The sequence below is a fragment of the Acomys russatus genome, chromosome 29, assembly GCF_903995435.1.
Source record: "Acomys russatus chromosome 29, mAcoRus1.1, whole genome shotgun sequence".
NCBI classification, from domain to species: domain Eukaryota; kingdom Metazoa; phylum Chordata; class Mammalia; order Rodentia; family Muridae; genus Acomys; species Acomys russatus.
In genome coordinates, this window is record NC_067165.1 from 6,890,480 (window position 1) to 6,905,034 (window position 14,555).

At 45.2% G+C, this 14,555-nt stretch overlaps 1 long non-coding RNA gene across 1 annotated transcript in view; it reads left to right on the forward strand.

Moving 5' to 3' along the window:
- LOC127211723 (uncharacterized) overlaps positions 1 to 14,278 on the forward strand; it is a 50,585-nt gene extending 36,307 nt beyond the window's left edge. Inside the window, exon 4 of the long non-coding RNA XR_007833453.1 lies at positions 14,175 to 14,278. This is a non-coding gene — a long non-coding RNA (uncharacterized LOC127211723). The remainder of the gene's footprint in view (positions 1 to 14,174) is intronic.
- Positions 14,279 to 14,555: the final 277 nt, after the last annotated feature.

Consider the following 14,555-nt stretch of genomic DNA (forward strand, 5'->3'; position numbering starts at 1 on the left):
GTGTGGAGGTAAAAGGAGACAGATGGCCTTATATCATTTATGTGAACACAAAACGCCCATATGCACATCATAGTTTGAATCTGAACTGTCCCTAACAGGCTCATGTTTGAAAGCTTGGTCCCCAGCTTGTGAAGCTATTTGGAGGGCCATGGAACCTGGGCAAGTTAGCCCTGTTTTGTAGAGTAAGTCATTAGAGGCTGGCTTGCTTTCTCTGTTTCCTGTGTTACCTACCATGTCTTCCCTGCCATTGGGTACTGAAATCCTACTAAAATGGTGAGAAGGAAAAAAAAAACTTCCTCCCTTTAAGTTGCTTCTTATGTCAGGTATTGTCACAGTGAGGAGAGGAGCAACTAAACAGCACACTTAATGAAGATGCAGAGGAAAGAGCACACAACCAAATGCATTAGAAGGCACCTCTAGGGGCTGGAGAAATGGCTCAGTGGTTAAGAGCACTGTCTTTTCTTCCAGAGGTCTTGAGTTCAATTCCCAGCAACCACATGGTGGCTCACAAGCATCTATACTGGGATCTGATGCCACCTTCGGTGTACATGAAAATAGAGCGCTCCCATACAGTAAATAAATAAATAAATCTTTAAAAAAAGAAGAAAAAGAAGAAGAAGGAGGAGAAGAAGAAGAAGAAGAAGAAGAAAAAGAAGAAGAAGAAGAAGAAGAAGAAGAAGAAGAAGAAGAAGAAGAAGAAGAAGAAGGTGGTCCCTCTAGGGGTGAGGAGAAGGGACAAAAGGGAAAGAATAGGTAAGGGAAGCAAGAGACCTTTAAGAGCAATGCTCATGAACTGTGTATATAGATGTACATACACACACACACACACACACACACACGCACACACACACACACACACACGCACACACACACACACACACACACGCACACACACACACACACATTCGGGGGTTGGAATCATTTAAACCGGAGTCTGAGGGCCTGCTGAAAGTATGACGCTAACGTAGGCTTACATAGTGAGTTCCAGGCCAGCCTGGGCTCCAAAATAGGAGGAGCCTATTTTGTCCAAAGGAAACCAAAACCCAGATGAATAAAATATCTAGTCATAGCCAGGTGTGGTGGCGCAGGCCTTTAAATTCCAGCACTTGGGAGGCAGGGGCAGGTGGATCGATGTGAGTTTGAGGCCAGCCTGGTCTCCAAAGCGAGTCTAGGACAGGCAAGGCTACACAGAGAAACCCTGTCTCAAAAACAGACAAACAAACAATATCTAGTCATGCTTTTCCTTTGTTTAAATACCCAATCAGAGATGTAGTCTATGACCAAATGGCCTGCGTAGTGTGAGACAGCGATCAAGCACACGGGGATTGGTAGCTTCTGTATGTAGCACAGTTCTGCCAATTTATGTGGGAATTTTTGTTTTGTCTTGTTTTTTTGAGACAGGGTTTCTCTGTGTAGCCTTGGCTGTCCTGGACTCACTCTGTAGACCAGGCTGGCCTCGAACTCACATTGATCTGCCTGCCTTTGCCTCCCCAAGTGTGCCACCTCGCCCTGCTGCTTCACTCTTTCTTAGTAGGCTCCCACTTCGTTGGAAAAAAACCTTCATCTTTTGGAGAACCCCCTTGCCACACACAGGGTACACTTCTCTGTGCTCCTAAGTCCTCGGTGTGCCTGTCCTGCTGCCCTGTACATTGCACTTCAAATGTTTGTTCAACACACAATGCTTGGCATGTGGTAGTATTCATAAATACACAGAACCCTGTATTGACATACAGCGAAGTTAAGATATCCGAAGTGTACATCCTAGATAAACTTCTAAAAAAATGAGCACACCATGTCTATATGCAGACTAGTTCCACTACTCAAAAGCCTTCCTCACTTCCCCTTCCAGCCACTGCCACTCTGATTCGGACAATGTGGAGCAGTTTGCCTTTGTTCTTCATCCTTCTGGAAGCATCTAGATCACGCTTTTTTTTTCTTTCCAGCTTCTCTTGCCCATCCAACATTAAAAAAAAAATTATATATATGGATACTTTGTCTACGTCTACACACCAGAAAAGGACATCAGACATTTGTGAGCTGCCATGTGAGTGCTGGGAATTGAACTCAGGACCTTCAGAAGAGCAATCAGTGCACTTAACCATTGAGCCATCCCTCCAGCGCCCCCCCCCCCCCGCCAACATTTTATTCACAGTATTGCATATATACCGTCTTTCTTTCCTTTTTCTCTTCCTTCCTTCCTTCCTTTCTTTCTAAAACAGGGTTCTCTGTAGCCTTGGCTGTCCTGGAACTCACTCTGTAGCCTAGGCTGGCCTTGAACTCACAGAGCAGTATTGTATATTTTTGTGTGTAGTTGCAGATGAGTTACTTTCATGCTTGGCACATACTATTAAATTGCATGAATATCCTACAATGGGTTCACTTCACTGTTTATAAGCACTCAAATGCGTGTGGGTGCGCTGGCTTGTGCATTTGTGTGGAGGCTAGAAGTCAGCCTTGGGTTTTGTTCCCTCAAAACTGTCCACCTTGGTTTTGGAGACAGGGTCTTTTCGGTCCTGATGCTTGCTGAGGGGGTTAGGCTGGCTAGCTGGCCAGTAAGCCCCAGGGGTCTGCTTGCCTGTGTTCTCAGTGAGTGGAAGGTAGGTGTGTACTACCGGGCCTGGCTTTTCACATGGTTCCAGGGTGAGCACTCTATTGAATAAAGTACCACTTAGCCCCTAGTCAAATATTTTCTCTCTTTTCTTCTCTGCCCCAGCCCCCTCGTGCTAGGAATTGAAACCTATGGCCTAATGCATGCTGGGCAAGTACTGTACCACCGAGCTATATGTTCCAGCTCTCAAATATGTCTTAAGTCAATGGAAAATTCTGTCCATCCCACTACACTGGGAATCTCTTGAGGAAAGAGGGAAGGTTTTATTCATGTCTAAATCACCAGTACCTACAGTTGGGTCTGGTTCTTGGTGGGAGCCCAGGATTTGAGGAATGAGCTGATGTAGGACCCCCCTGAGCCTTTGTAATTAAACTGGTCATTTCCCCATCCTTGGAGGGGCCCCAGCTTCAGATCCCTGGGTGATGCAGGTGAGTTGCTAGGCAACAGCATGAGGTTGGCTCTGGGGTCACAGTGGAGAGTGTGCTGTGAGGCCCGCTTGCCGGTAATTGGAAACACTTCTATTCAGCAGTCTCTTAAAGTGCCTCTGCTTTCTCCCCTCCGGCCCATCCCCCCACTCAGCTGCTGGAGGGATGGTTCTCAAGCACTCAAGGGATCCCAGCATTTCCTCATTCCAAAAACCTCCTGTCCCCAAGGGAGGAAACCAAGGTTCAAGAGCTAAAGTAACCTGTTCGAAGTCCATGTAAGAAGTACAAAGTTAAACCTAGGTTTTGTGGTTGCAACACCCTCACTCTGTCCAGTATTTTGGCTTTGGGCAAGTTGAATTTTGGGGTGCCCACTGGAGGAGAGATGCCAAGCTGGAGTCAGCAGTGGTCACAGTGTTGCCCTCCTTGTCAAAGCTCATGGCGTGAGTGCTCCAGCAGCAAATAGGAGGGTTGGGGATACCTGAAACTCCCTGGGAGAATCAATGGCTTGAGAGATCCTTCAAAGTCTGACTTCAAGACTTAGGGCCTTGGGGTTCCAACTGGTGTGCTCTGATCTGGTAAGCAGCAGCACCAGGCCTCCCAGAGCCTGTCTGCTCTGGTCTCTGAGATCCCAGAAAGGCATGACAGAGTAGGAAGGACTGTAAGAACAGGGGAGGTCTAAGATTTCAGAGCAGGAGGACAAGTTGAATTATGAGCAGGAAATAGCCAGGGAGGTAAAGGGAGTACGAGCAAGTTCAGATGAGTGCTGCTGCAGGTTTGGGAGAGAGGTTTTTGTTTTTATTTTTCAAAACAGGGTTTCTCTGTATAGCCCTGGTTGTCCTGGAATTCACTCTATAGATCAAGTTCGCCTCAAACTCAGAGCTCCACCTGCCTCTGCCTCCTAAGTGCTGGGATTAAAGGTGTGCACCCCGGATGAGTGTTATTTTTAAAGATGGCCTTTTAGATCTTCCTGCCTTTATTTAACTGGTATTTACTGTGAGGACTTTTGTGCGTGTGCAGGAATTGATCCCAGAGCCTTGTGCTTGCTTGTATGCATTCTATCTCTGAGATATAGACTCAGACCTTGTTTTTGTTTTTTTTTGTTTTTCGGTTGGGGTGACAGGATCTCATTATGTAGCCCAGGCTAGCCTCAAATGTAGCCCAGGCTAGCCTCAAATGTAACCCTCACGCAGTTCATCGTCGTGTGCTGGGATTACAGACATGTGCAACTACACCCACCTAGAAGATCTGATTGATGCCAGGTGTGGTGGCATACAGACCTCTTTGAGTTTGAGGCCAACCTGGCCTACAAAGAAATTCCAGGACAGCCAGGGCTCTGTAACACAAGGAAACATTGTCTGGAAAAAAAAAAAAAAAACCAAAAAAACAAAACAAACAACAAAAAAGACGATCTGATTGAACCCTGTTTACTAGGGTAAAATTATAACACTTTCAAAATCCATCCATTCACTCATTCATTTATTCTACATTTACGTATGTATGGATCAATGTCCCCAATGCTTCAACCACACTATTTCCTCATTCAATAAACAAAAGTCCTATTTCCCTGTATCCTGTATCCAAAGAGGTATCCGTATACACTAGTTGGTACTAGTCACAACAGCTAAGATACAAAATCAATCTAGATGCTGGTCAGTGGATAAATAAAATGTGATAGATACATACATTGGGATATAATCATAAAAAGATGGTATACTGTCTTTTGCAGCAATATGGGTGCAAATGGAGGGTGTTATAGTAAGTGACACAAATCAGAAACGGACAAATACCACATGTTCTCTATTGTATGTGGATGTTATTTTTTTTTAAAATTGATGCGAGCTCAGGAGAGAGGGGGCTGGATGAATAGTGAGCAGTTCGCTTCTACCCTTAAATAGGAGGGGTTTCCCTTATCAAAACACCAAAGAGCTTTCTCTCCCATTACGGGCCCCAGCTTGGAGCCCACTGCCTGGGTGCCGTGTGCTCAGTCCCTGTGAGACCTTCCCATTTTTACAAAAATATCCTTTACACCATCTGTGTATACCAGCTTATTTCCTCTTTAGCTTAAAAGCTCTAGGAGACCAAGGATCAGGCTGGATTCACAGCCCTGGGACACGAGGAGCAGTTCTCACCAGCTACAAGAAAGGAAAAAGAGAAAGTTTGAATAACACATTCAGGGTGAATATGGGATAATTTCGACCCAGAGACATTCAGTTTAAAAAAAAAAAAAATGTCTTCTTTCCTGGTAGCAATTTTCTACTTGGAGCCAGTGCCTTGATTTATTGAGAGCCCTTAAAGTGCTGTTGTGCTGAGCAAAAGCAAAGTTGGGAAAGGCTTTTGGGGGGTAGGGGTGGGCAGGGACTCGATCCTTTCTATTATGTCAGTTTCTTTAAACAAAAAAGGATTTAGACAATCTTTTCCAATTGATTCTCTTGTAAACACTCAAAGAAAGAATGCCTATCCCATTCTGAGAATAAAGTGGAAGTCCCCTAATTGTACAGACATGAAATGCCTGAACTCCCCGCCTACATAGTTGGTGTAATTGGCAATAATTTCTCCCTTCCCCTCCCTCTAGTGAGAGACAGCTCACTTCTTATTAGAAGAAAACCAGATCGCTAACCTGGGAACCTGAGTCTTGGAAGGAGTTTATTTTACCAGCCAGCGCAGGCTTCCAGAGGGAGCGGAAGACAGGAAGCCTGTGTTTTCTCTCAGCTCCAGTCCACCTGGTACCTGGCCTGCTTGTGACTGGCCTCTGCTTCCTTCCCCCACTCCCTCGTGGGACACTTCGCAGCCTTCGAAATATCTAGGCAGATGTTTCCTGTGGAAAATATTCCCTAGGACAGAGCTCTGTTATATGGGTCTCTGGTGGAAGTATCAAAGGTTTGAGGCTGGCCCCAGATGGGGAGCCTAGGAGGTGTATTGCGCTTTTAAGGGATCTGTGGCTAGATTAGAAACGTCTTTTTTTTTTCTTTCTTTCTTTCTTTCTTTCTTTCTTTCTTTCTTTCTTTCTTTTTTTTAGCAGCAATTTCTTTTCATTATCAACAGCTAAACCTTCTTTTTCAGTAAACAGATTTTGGAATTTGGTCTTATCTTTTATTATTATTATCAAGGCTGTTGCTGTGTGTATGTGTATGCGTGCGTGCGTGCATGCATGTTCACATGTGTGTTGCACATCTGTGTGTGGTTACATATGTAGAGAGGGATGTGGAGGCTGGAAGTTGATATCACATGTCTTTCTTCATTCCTCTCATATTTTTTTTTCTCCCGAGACAGAGTTTCTCTGGGTAGCCTTGGCTGTCCTAGGCTCACTTTGTAGACCAGGCTGACCTGGAACTCACAGAGATCCACCTGCCTCTGTTTCCTGAGTGCTGGGATTAAAGGCGTGCACCACTGTGCCCACCCCACCTTATATATTGAGTCAGGGTGTCTTGTTGAACCCAGAGTTGTGCATTTGGCTAGTCCAGCTAACCTGGTTGCTCCAGGATTTCTGCTTATTAGGACTCCAGGGAGGTTACCATGGCCACGTGGGTTTTATGTGGGTTCGGGGGGGGGGGTCCTGAGCTCTGGTCCTCCTGCTTTCAAGGCAAATGCTTACAGCTGAGCTATCTCCCTGCCCGCCCCCAACGCTCCCCCCCTCTTCCTGCCTAACACTATGGTTTGGAAAATGTACTGCAACTTCTTTGACTGTCAATCTCTTGTTGTTTTGAGACCGCGTTTCAAGCGCTTCGGGCTGGCCTAGAATTCATGTAACTGAGGTTGACCATAAACTCTTTATCCTCCTGCCTCCATCTCCTGAGTGCTAGGATTACAGGCCTGTACTACCATGATATGCCCTCAATTTCCATTTATAAAACAAATTTTCACTTTTAGTTTTAGAAATGACAGTTTTCCTCCTCTTGAGAGTTGGGATGAGGTTGTATAAAAATCTTAGGACAAGCCGGGTGCGGTGGCGCACACCTATAACCCCAGCACTCAGGGAGGCAGAGGCAGGTGGGAGCTCTGTGAGGTCGAGGCCAGCCTGGACTACAAAGCAAGTCCAGGACAGCCAAGGCGACACAGAGAAACCATGTCTCAAAAAAAAAAAAAAATCCTAGGCCAAGGTATTCACGATAAATTATAGTGTTATGCCCTTGCACCAAAGACTCAGCTCTGCCCAGTGTCTGAGCCAATCCAGACCATCATATGCGCAGGCATCCTCCCCTCTAACAGCAGCTGGGTCAGATGTGAACTCTCCAATTGGTACAACTGGTTTTCAGCGAAAACACCGCACTTGATACACACCTCATGGCTGTCAGTTTGCCCAGTTCCTACTAACTTTAAATTAGGAAGGGAACAGAGTGGATCTTGCTCCCTTTGGCACTAACCTGCATACAGCTGAGCGCAGAACAGCAGCCCAGAGCCACAGTGCCTCTTCCGTCAGACTCTGGTCAGCATCACTTGATGCCTAGCCCCCGGCTTCTTGCCACCACAACCACCCGTCTGAACTCATCACACTCTTTGAACACTGTGCATTGGCCCCAGAAGCTCTTTATTCTTCTCCCTAGGTCGTCACTTCTCGGCTCTACCCTTAGCCTAAGACAAAAGGAAAAAAGGAACTGACATTTGATACTGGGCAGCTCTGTATGTGTGTTCTTACTTAGTGAAACTCTATGAGATCAGTATTAGTTTTTAATCTTTGTTCCTGAAGGGGCTGGAGAGGTGGCTTAGTAGGTAAAAAAACAAAACAAAACAAAACAAAAAAACAAAAAAGACAAACAACACTTACCGTGCAAGCATGAGGAGCTGAGTTTGAATCCCCAGCATCCAACTAAAAAAAAGCTAGGCATGGCTACATATGCCTGTAACCCCAGTGGTTCAGTGTGTGGGGTGGGGTGGGGGTGAGGGGAGCATGGAGACAGGGGAACTTAGATGAAATGGTAAGCTTCCAGTTCAATAAAAGACAATAAGGCGGTAAAGAGTGATGGCCTCCAGATGTGTGCCCATGTGTACATGCACCCATATACTCAAATGCATTCAGAACACACATACACACACACACACACACACACACACACACACACACACAAACACACCTATGTCTTAATCAAAGTTACTATTGCTGTGATGAAGCACCACGACCAAAGGTAAGTTGGGGAGGAAAGGGCTTAGTTGGCTTACATTTCCACATCATAGTCCATCACTGAGGGAGATCAGGACAGGAACTCAAACAGGGCAGGAACCTAAAGGCAGGAACTAATGCAGAGACCATGGAGGGGAGCTGCTTACTGGCTTTCTCCCCACGGCTTTCTCAGTCTGCTTTCTTACAGAAAACCCCCATTACCAGCCCAGGGGTGACACCAGCTACAATGGGCTGGCCCCTCCCTTACGCTTGCCTTTAGCCTGATCTATGGAGGCATTTTCTTAACTGAGGTTTCCTCCCTCTCAGAGGAGGTTTTATGTCAAGTTGGCATAAAAACAGCGAGCACAGCATATCCACTCACCAACCTCTACAGGGAAAACTTCATGAAACTAAAAAAAGAAAGAAAAAAAAGTTAATTTTCTAGAATCACATATTGAGCAAGTGTCAGGATAAGATTTTGAACCCAGATCTCTGTTGTCAAAATCCATGCTGTCCATCCATGACAGCCCTGTAAGCGTACATTAGGGCTATAGGAATGGAATTATTTATCCACTGACTCAATCCTTAAGTACAGTCACGGTAGTGGTCATCTTGGACTATCGTGGCAATGGGCCTGGTGGGTCCCATTTCTTCTAGTTCAAGAGACTCAAGGTCTCAAAGTACCAGCAGTTTTGGTTTCTCCTTTTAAAAAATTTTAGATTTTTAAAAAAAATATTTTATTTTACATGTCTGTGGATCATTTGCATTCTTAGTGCCCAGAGAGGCCAGAAGAAGGTGTTGGATTTCCTGGGACTGGAGTTATAGACAACTGTGAGCTGCCATGTGGGTGCTGGGAATTGAACCAGCCAGTGCCCTTAACCACTGAGCCGTCTCTCCAGGCTCAGGTCTGGCTTTTCCTAAGGCCTCTTTCCTGGGCTAGAAGTGATCTTCTGGATGCCTCTTTCTATGGAACCCTGTGTGGGAATGAGTGCTCCTGACACCTCTTCGTGTCCAGGATGCCATAAGACTGTCTAAGGCAGATCCTTCCAGCCCCATTTAGCTTGATCAGCTCTTTAGACGTCCAGCCTTCAGATGAAGTCACATTTTGGAATACAAGAGCTTAGGGCTTCAGCATACAGACTTTGTTGGTGGGGGGGGGGAGTATATATAATTCATATTATAAAAGAGGTCTAAGTATCACCTCGAGAGACAGAGAGGCAGGCAGATCTCTGTGAGTTCGAGGCCAGCCTGGTCTACAAAACAAGTCCACAACAGCCAGGACCCCTGTCTCAAAAAAAAAAAAAAAAAAAAAAAAAAAAAAGACTAGCTTATTTCAGGAGAGTTTTAAAAGGGCACTAAGGATTTCACAGAATTACAGGGAAACTTGAGAACCAAATTGGGATAAGAAAGTCCAGGTAGGAAGAGCCCCAAGCCCTCTGCTGTTGTGGCCACTGGTACTACCTTTTTGGATCCTCTGTGATACTCATTTTCAGAAATGTATGCCTGCTGCCATCCCCACCATGTTGTAGGCGTGAACTTCCCCTGCTCCCTGCTCCCTGGGGCTATCTGCTCCTGGTATAAAGTTTAGGTGGATATATCTGCGTGGAGCATTCATGCTTTTCCTTTAAGGAAGCATCTTGTGTTTTCCGCTCTTATATTAGGTGCTCTTTTCTTCACGACTAACAAAGAGTCTCTCAATATGGGGAGGCGAGGGGCTCAGTGGTTAAGAGTCCTGGCTGCTCTTATCGAGAACCTGGGTTCCATCCCCTGCATCCGTAAGGCAGCTCACAGCTGTCCGTAACTCATCTTGCTCACCTGTGGCACACAGACACACATGCAGGCAAAACACCCATATACATTTTTTTTTTTTTTAATTTCAGACATGGGCCACTGAGAATTACAAGTTAGATCCAGCAGATAGTTATTGCACCAGTAGTATCATCCATTAAAAATATGAAGATGGGGCTGGAGAGATGACTCAGAGGTTAAGAGCACTGGCTGCTCTTCCAAAGGTCTTGAGTTCAATTCCCAGCAACCACACGGTCACAACAACCTATAATGAGATCTTCTGGTGTGCAGGTGTACATGTAGGCAAAACACTGTATCCATAATAAAGAAATCTTTTTTAAAAAATGAACATTGCGCTGGAGAGATGGCTCAGCAGTTAAGAGCACTGACTACTCTTCCAGAGGTCCTGAGTTCAATCCCCAGCAACCACATGGAGGCTCACAACCATCTATAATGTGATCTGATGCCCTTTTCTGTACATGCAGGCAGAGCGCAGTATACATAGTAATAAAAAATCTTTTAAAAAAAAATGAACATGGCCAAGATACAGTGTCGGCCTCCACTGGTTCTAAGTCTGGTAGGATGAGCAAGAGGGCAACTTGAGTGGACTGTGATCATGGCCATGACAGAGGAAAGCAGAGAGTGCAATGCAGTCACAGAGAAGACAAACTTCCTGCCTCCATGTTGATGTGTAGTGGTATTAGGAAAAACCAGGGGAAGCAGTCTATAAAGATAGTAGTTGAGACCTGAAGGAAAAAGGTGTGTTAGCTAACTGGAAATTACACTCCCCACTTCTTTGTCCCAGGCACACGCTTTACAAATTGCCAATATGAGCACAAAGACGAGAAAAACGGAGAGGGAGAAAGAGAGCAAGAGTGAGGTAGAAGACATGTTTTTAAGGAACTCACGAGCACGCTGTTGAGATAAAAAGGCATACGGTAGGGCTAGGAACACATTCAACCTGGGGACAGTCAGCTGGCCATCTGGACTCATTTCAAGACTTGAGATTGCCATGGCTCAGGGTCTGCACACACAGAACAGCCTTGGTTTTGTGCCTTACGTCTCTCAGAAAGGGTCTATTTTGTATTAGTAAGCTCACCGTAACCAGCACACAAACCTGTTTATTAACTTGCAAAATGAGAGTATCATTTGCAAAGCCATTTCAATTTGCAAAGCAGACTGGAACACTCACCTCAGAATATCTGCACATTTTCTCCCTTCCTCTGAGCTTGCGACATATGGGAAGCCAAAAAACCAGAAGGTGGCATGGCAGTAGGTCTGGCATGAGAGCAAAAGGTGTTTGAGCCAATATCAAAAAAGAACTGCCAGAGAGTTTGGACTCTATGTTCTATCTCTATTTCTCAGCCTGTGTGCCCAATAGGATCACCTGGGAAGATTTTTGATATACACATTCCTGGGACTCACTCTCTGAAGTCCATTATGTGGGCCCATACCCAGTAAAGCCCAGGAAGGAATCTCATTTTCAGAGCCACCGAGGCAGTTGTAGTGCTCAACAAAGAACTGCTCTCTGGACCTTGCTAAGAAAGATTTCTGCGGGGGCTGGAGAGATGGCTTAGCGGTTAAGAGCAGTGGTTGCTCTTCCAGAGGTCCTGAGTTCAATTCCCAGCAACTACATGGTGGCTCACAACCATCTATAAGAAGATCTGGTACCCTCTTCTGGCCTGTAGGTATAACACTATATACATAATTAAAGAGAGTCTTGATCAGGAATTTCCTGACTTGAATTTACTTTTAATCCCCACTCCCTCTTTCAGGTGAACCCTGATTAGATTTGTCCCACATTCAACACACATAACAATAATAGTAAATAAACTTAAAAAAAAAAAAAAAGAGAAAGATTTCTGCGTTCACTCCGGTGCCTCACTTTGGGACATTGCCTGGGAAGATGCCTTTGTGGCTTTTCCCCTTTCAGGGCTTTGATGGGTGGTTGGTAGCCCTCTCACTTCTGATAGACAGTCTGGAATGTTCACCTCTAGGGCTAGTTCTGAGATTAGACCCGGACCATCTTGACTAAAGCTTGAGTGCTCCCAGACTTCCTGGATATAACTTCACAGATGTACTTTCACTTTGCTACACATGATTAATTTCATTGCTGGCAGGATTTTTATTTCAGGGACTATAGACATATCCAGAGAACAATCCAAAGTTACTGACCCTCAGCAGGTAGCTTAACTTTCCATGAACAGCAATGGCTCAGTGGGAAGGGTCAGAGAAGTCTACGTTCACATCTTTTTTTTTTTTTTTTTTTTTTTAATGTGGCTCAGTCAGGTGTTAAACTTACCACGCTGCCCAGGCTGGTCTTGATCTCCTGATCCTCCTGCCTCAGCCTCCTGAATGCTGAGATTATAAGCCTGTGCCACCATACCTGGCTCGAGTTCACTTCTGGGTGCTGACTTTCTAGGTCCTGACTTTAGGTAAAAGGCTCTTTATAATCCTTACATCTTTTAGAGTTGTGGTGAGTGATGATGGTTCTAGATGAAAAGTTCTTGGCACCAGGTGCAAGAAGGGCCCATCCTGCTGAGGGAGTATGTCTGTCAAAGGTCAGAGGCTCCTTCCTTAGGACAAAGATCCCGCGTTCTTACTCTTTAGAGTAATGATATATGATATATGCCAATAAAATTAAAGTAGTACATAAACACACATACATATGGAAGATGATAACAGATCACTCTTAATCTAACATGGAGAATAATAGTCTTGGCATATAGTGAAAATAGTTCTGGATATATCTTTTTAATCTTTTTTGTTTTTTTTTTTTTTTCTTTTGTTTTTTTGAGACAGGGTTTCTCTGTGTAGCCTTGACTGTCCTGGACTCACTTTGTAGACCAGACTGGCCTCGAACTCACAGAGATCCTCCTGTCTCTGCCTCCTGAGTGCTGGGATTAAAGGCGTGTGCCACCACGCCCGGCTGGAGATATATATATCCATATATATATGTATTGCTGTAGCATTACTAACATGCCATAAATAAGATATTTTCAGTAAAATAAGTCATTGAGTTTAACAAGATATAGATAGCCCAGCGTACACCTTTAATCTCAGCCGTTGGAAGGCAGAGGCAGGCTGATCTCTGTGAGCTTGAGGCCAGCCTGGTTTACAGAGTGAATTCCAGGACAGCCAGGGCTCTGTTACACAGAGAAACCCTGTCTCAAAAGAAAACAAAAACAAAAACAAAAAAACAAAACCCAAAATGTACACCAAACAAACAACAAACAACCAAGCAAACCCCCAAACATATGGGTTCATAATAAAATATTAAAAAGATGATGAAGGCTGGGTTTGGAGGTGCGTCCCTGTAACTCCAGTCTTAGGGAGGTCGAGGCAGGAACTGCACAGCCTGACCCTATCTCAAAGAACCAGAACCGAATCAATCAAAACAAGACAAGATGATGGAAACCATCGGAGCTGTCACTTTCTAACCGCATGGCTTCGTGTCAGACAATATTGACTGACTGTTGTCCATCATGCTGAGGTGATTAATTCTGTTCCGCTTCTCCCACCTTCCTTCTCCTACCTCCTAATTCCTGTTACTCACTTAAAAACAAAATTCAGCCAAAGATTCATGGTATTTATGTTTTGTCTTGCAACTAAAATTCTGTTAGTCATTAAGGCTTAGCTTTCCGCTTACATAGATTCAGCACTGTCCTAAGGTAATGGGGGTGGGGGGAGGGGCAGGGGGAACAATTCTCATGAGAGCTTCTTTGCTTTGCTTTGCTTTGCTTCTTAAATCTCCGTCTTCCCTCTTCTCCTCTCCCCCACTGCCCCTCGGGTGTAGAAGCATGTTTGTGTAGACCAGAGAATAACTTGCAGGAACTGATTCTCTCTTCCATCGCGTGTTTTCCGGGGATTGAACTCAGGGCATCAGGTTTGGCAGCAAAGTATTTTTACCCATCGAGCCAGATCACCAGACCCGGTAGTTTGGTTGTCATGAACATCTTTCTGTATGTACATGTGTTTTGTTTTGTTTTGGTTTGGTTTGGTTTTTCAAGACAGGGTTTCTCTGTGTTATCTTGGCTGTCCTGGACTCACTTTGTAGACCAGGCTGGCCTCAAACTCACAGTGATCTGCCTGCTTCTGCCTCCCAAGTGCTGGGGTTAAAAGCGTGTGCCACCACTGCCTGGCTTTGTACATGTGTGTGTGGTGTGTGGGGGGGGGGGGGGGGGTGGGAGACACACATGCATGCCTGTGAAGGCCAGGAGTTGCCATTTGCTTCCTTAGTATTATTTCCTTATGACAGGGTCTCCCACAGAAACTGGAAGTCACCGATTGGTTGCCTGGCTGGCAAGCAAGTTCTGAAAGCTTCTCCTGTCCCTACCTCTCCAGTGGCGCTGGTATTACAGGTATGCAATGCTACAACCAGCTTGGTGCTGCGACTTACACTTCCACATAAAGGTGAAAGGACTGAAGCAACTCCATAGAGTTGCCCTCTGACCCCATGCACATGCCATGGCATTTGCATGTCTCCCTTGTACCCCCAGTTAAAAATCTTTTTTTTTTTTTTTGGTTTTTCAAGACAGGGTTTCTCTGTGTAGCCCTGGTTGTCCTGGACTCGCTTTGTAGACCAGGCTGGCCTTGAACTCACTGTAATCCACCTGCCTCTGCCTCCCGAGTGCTGGGA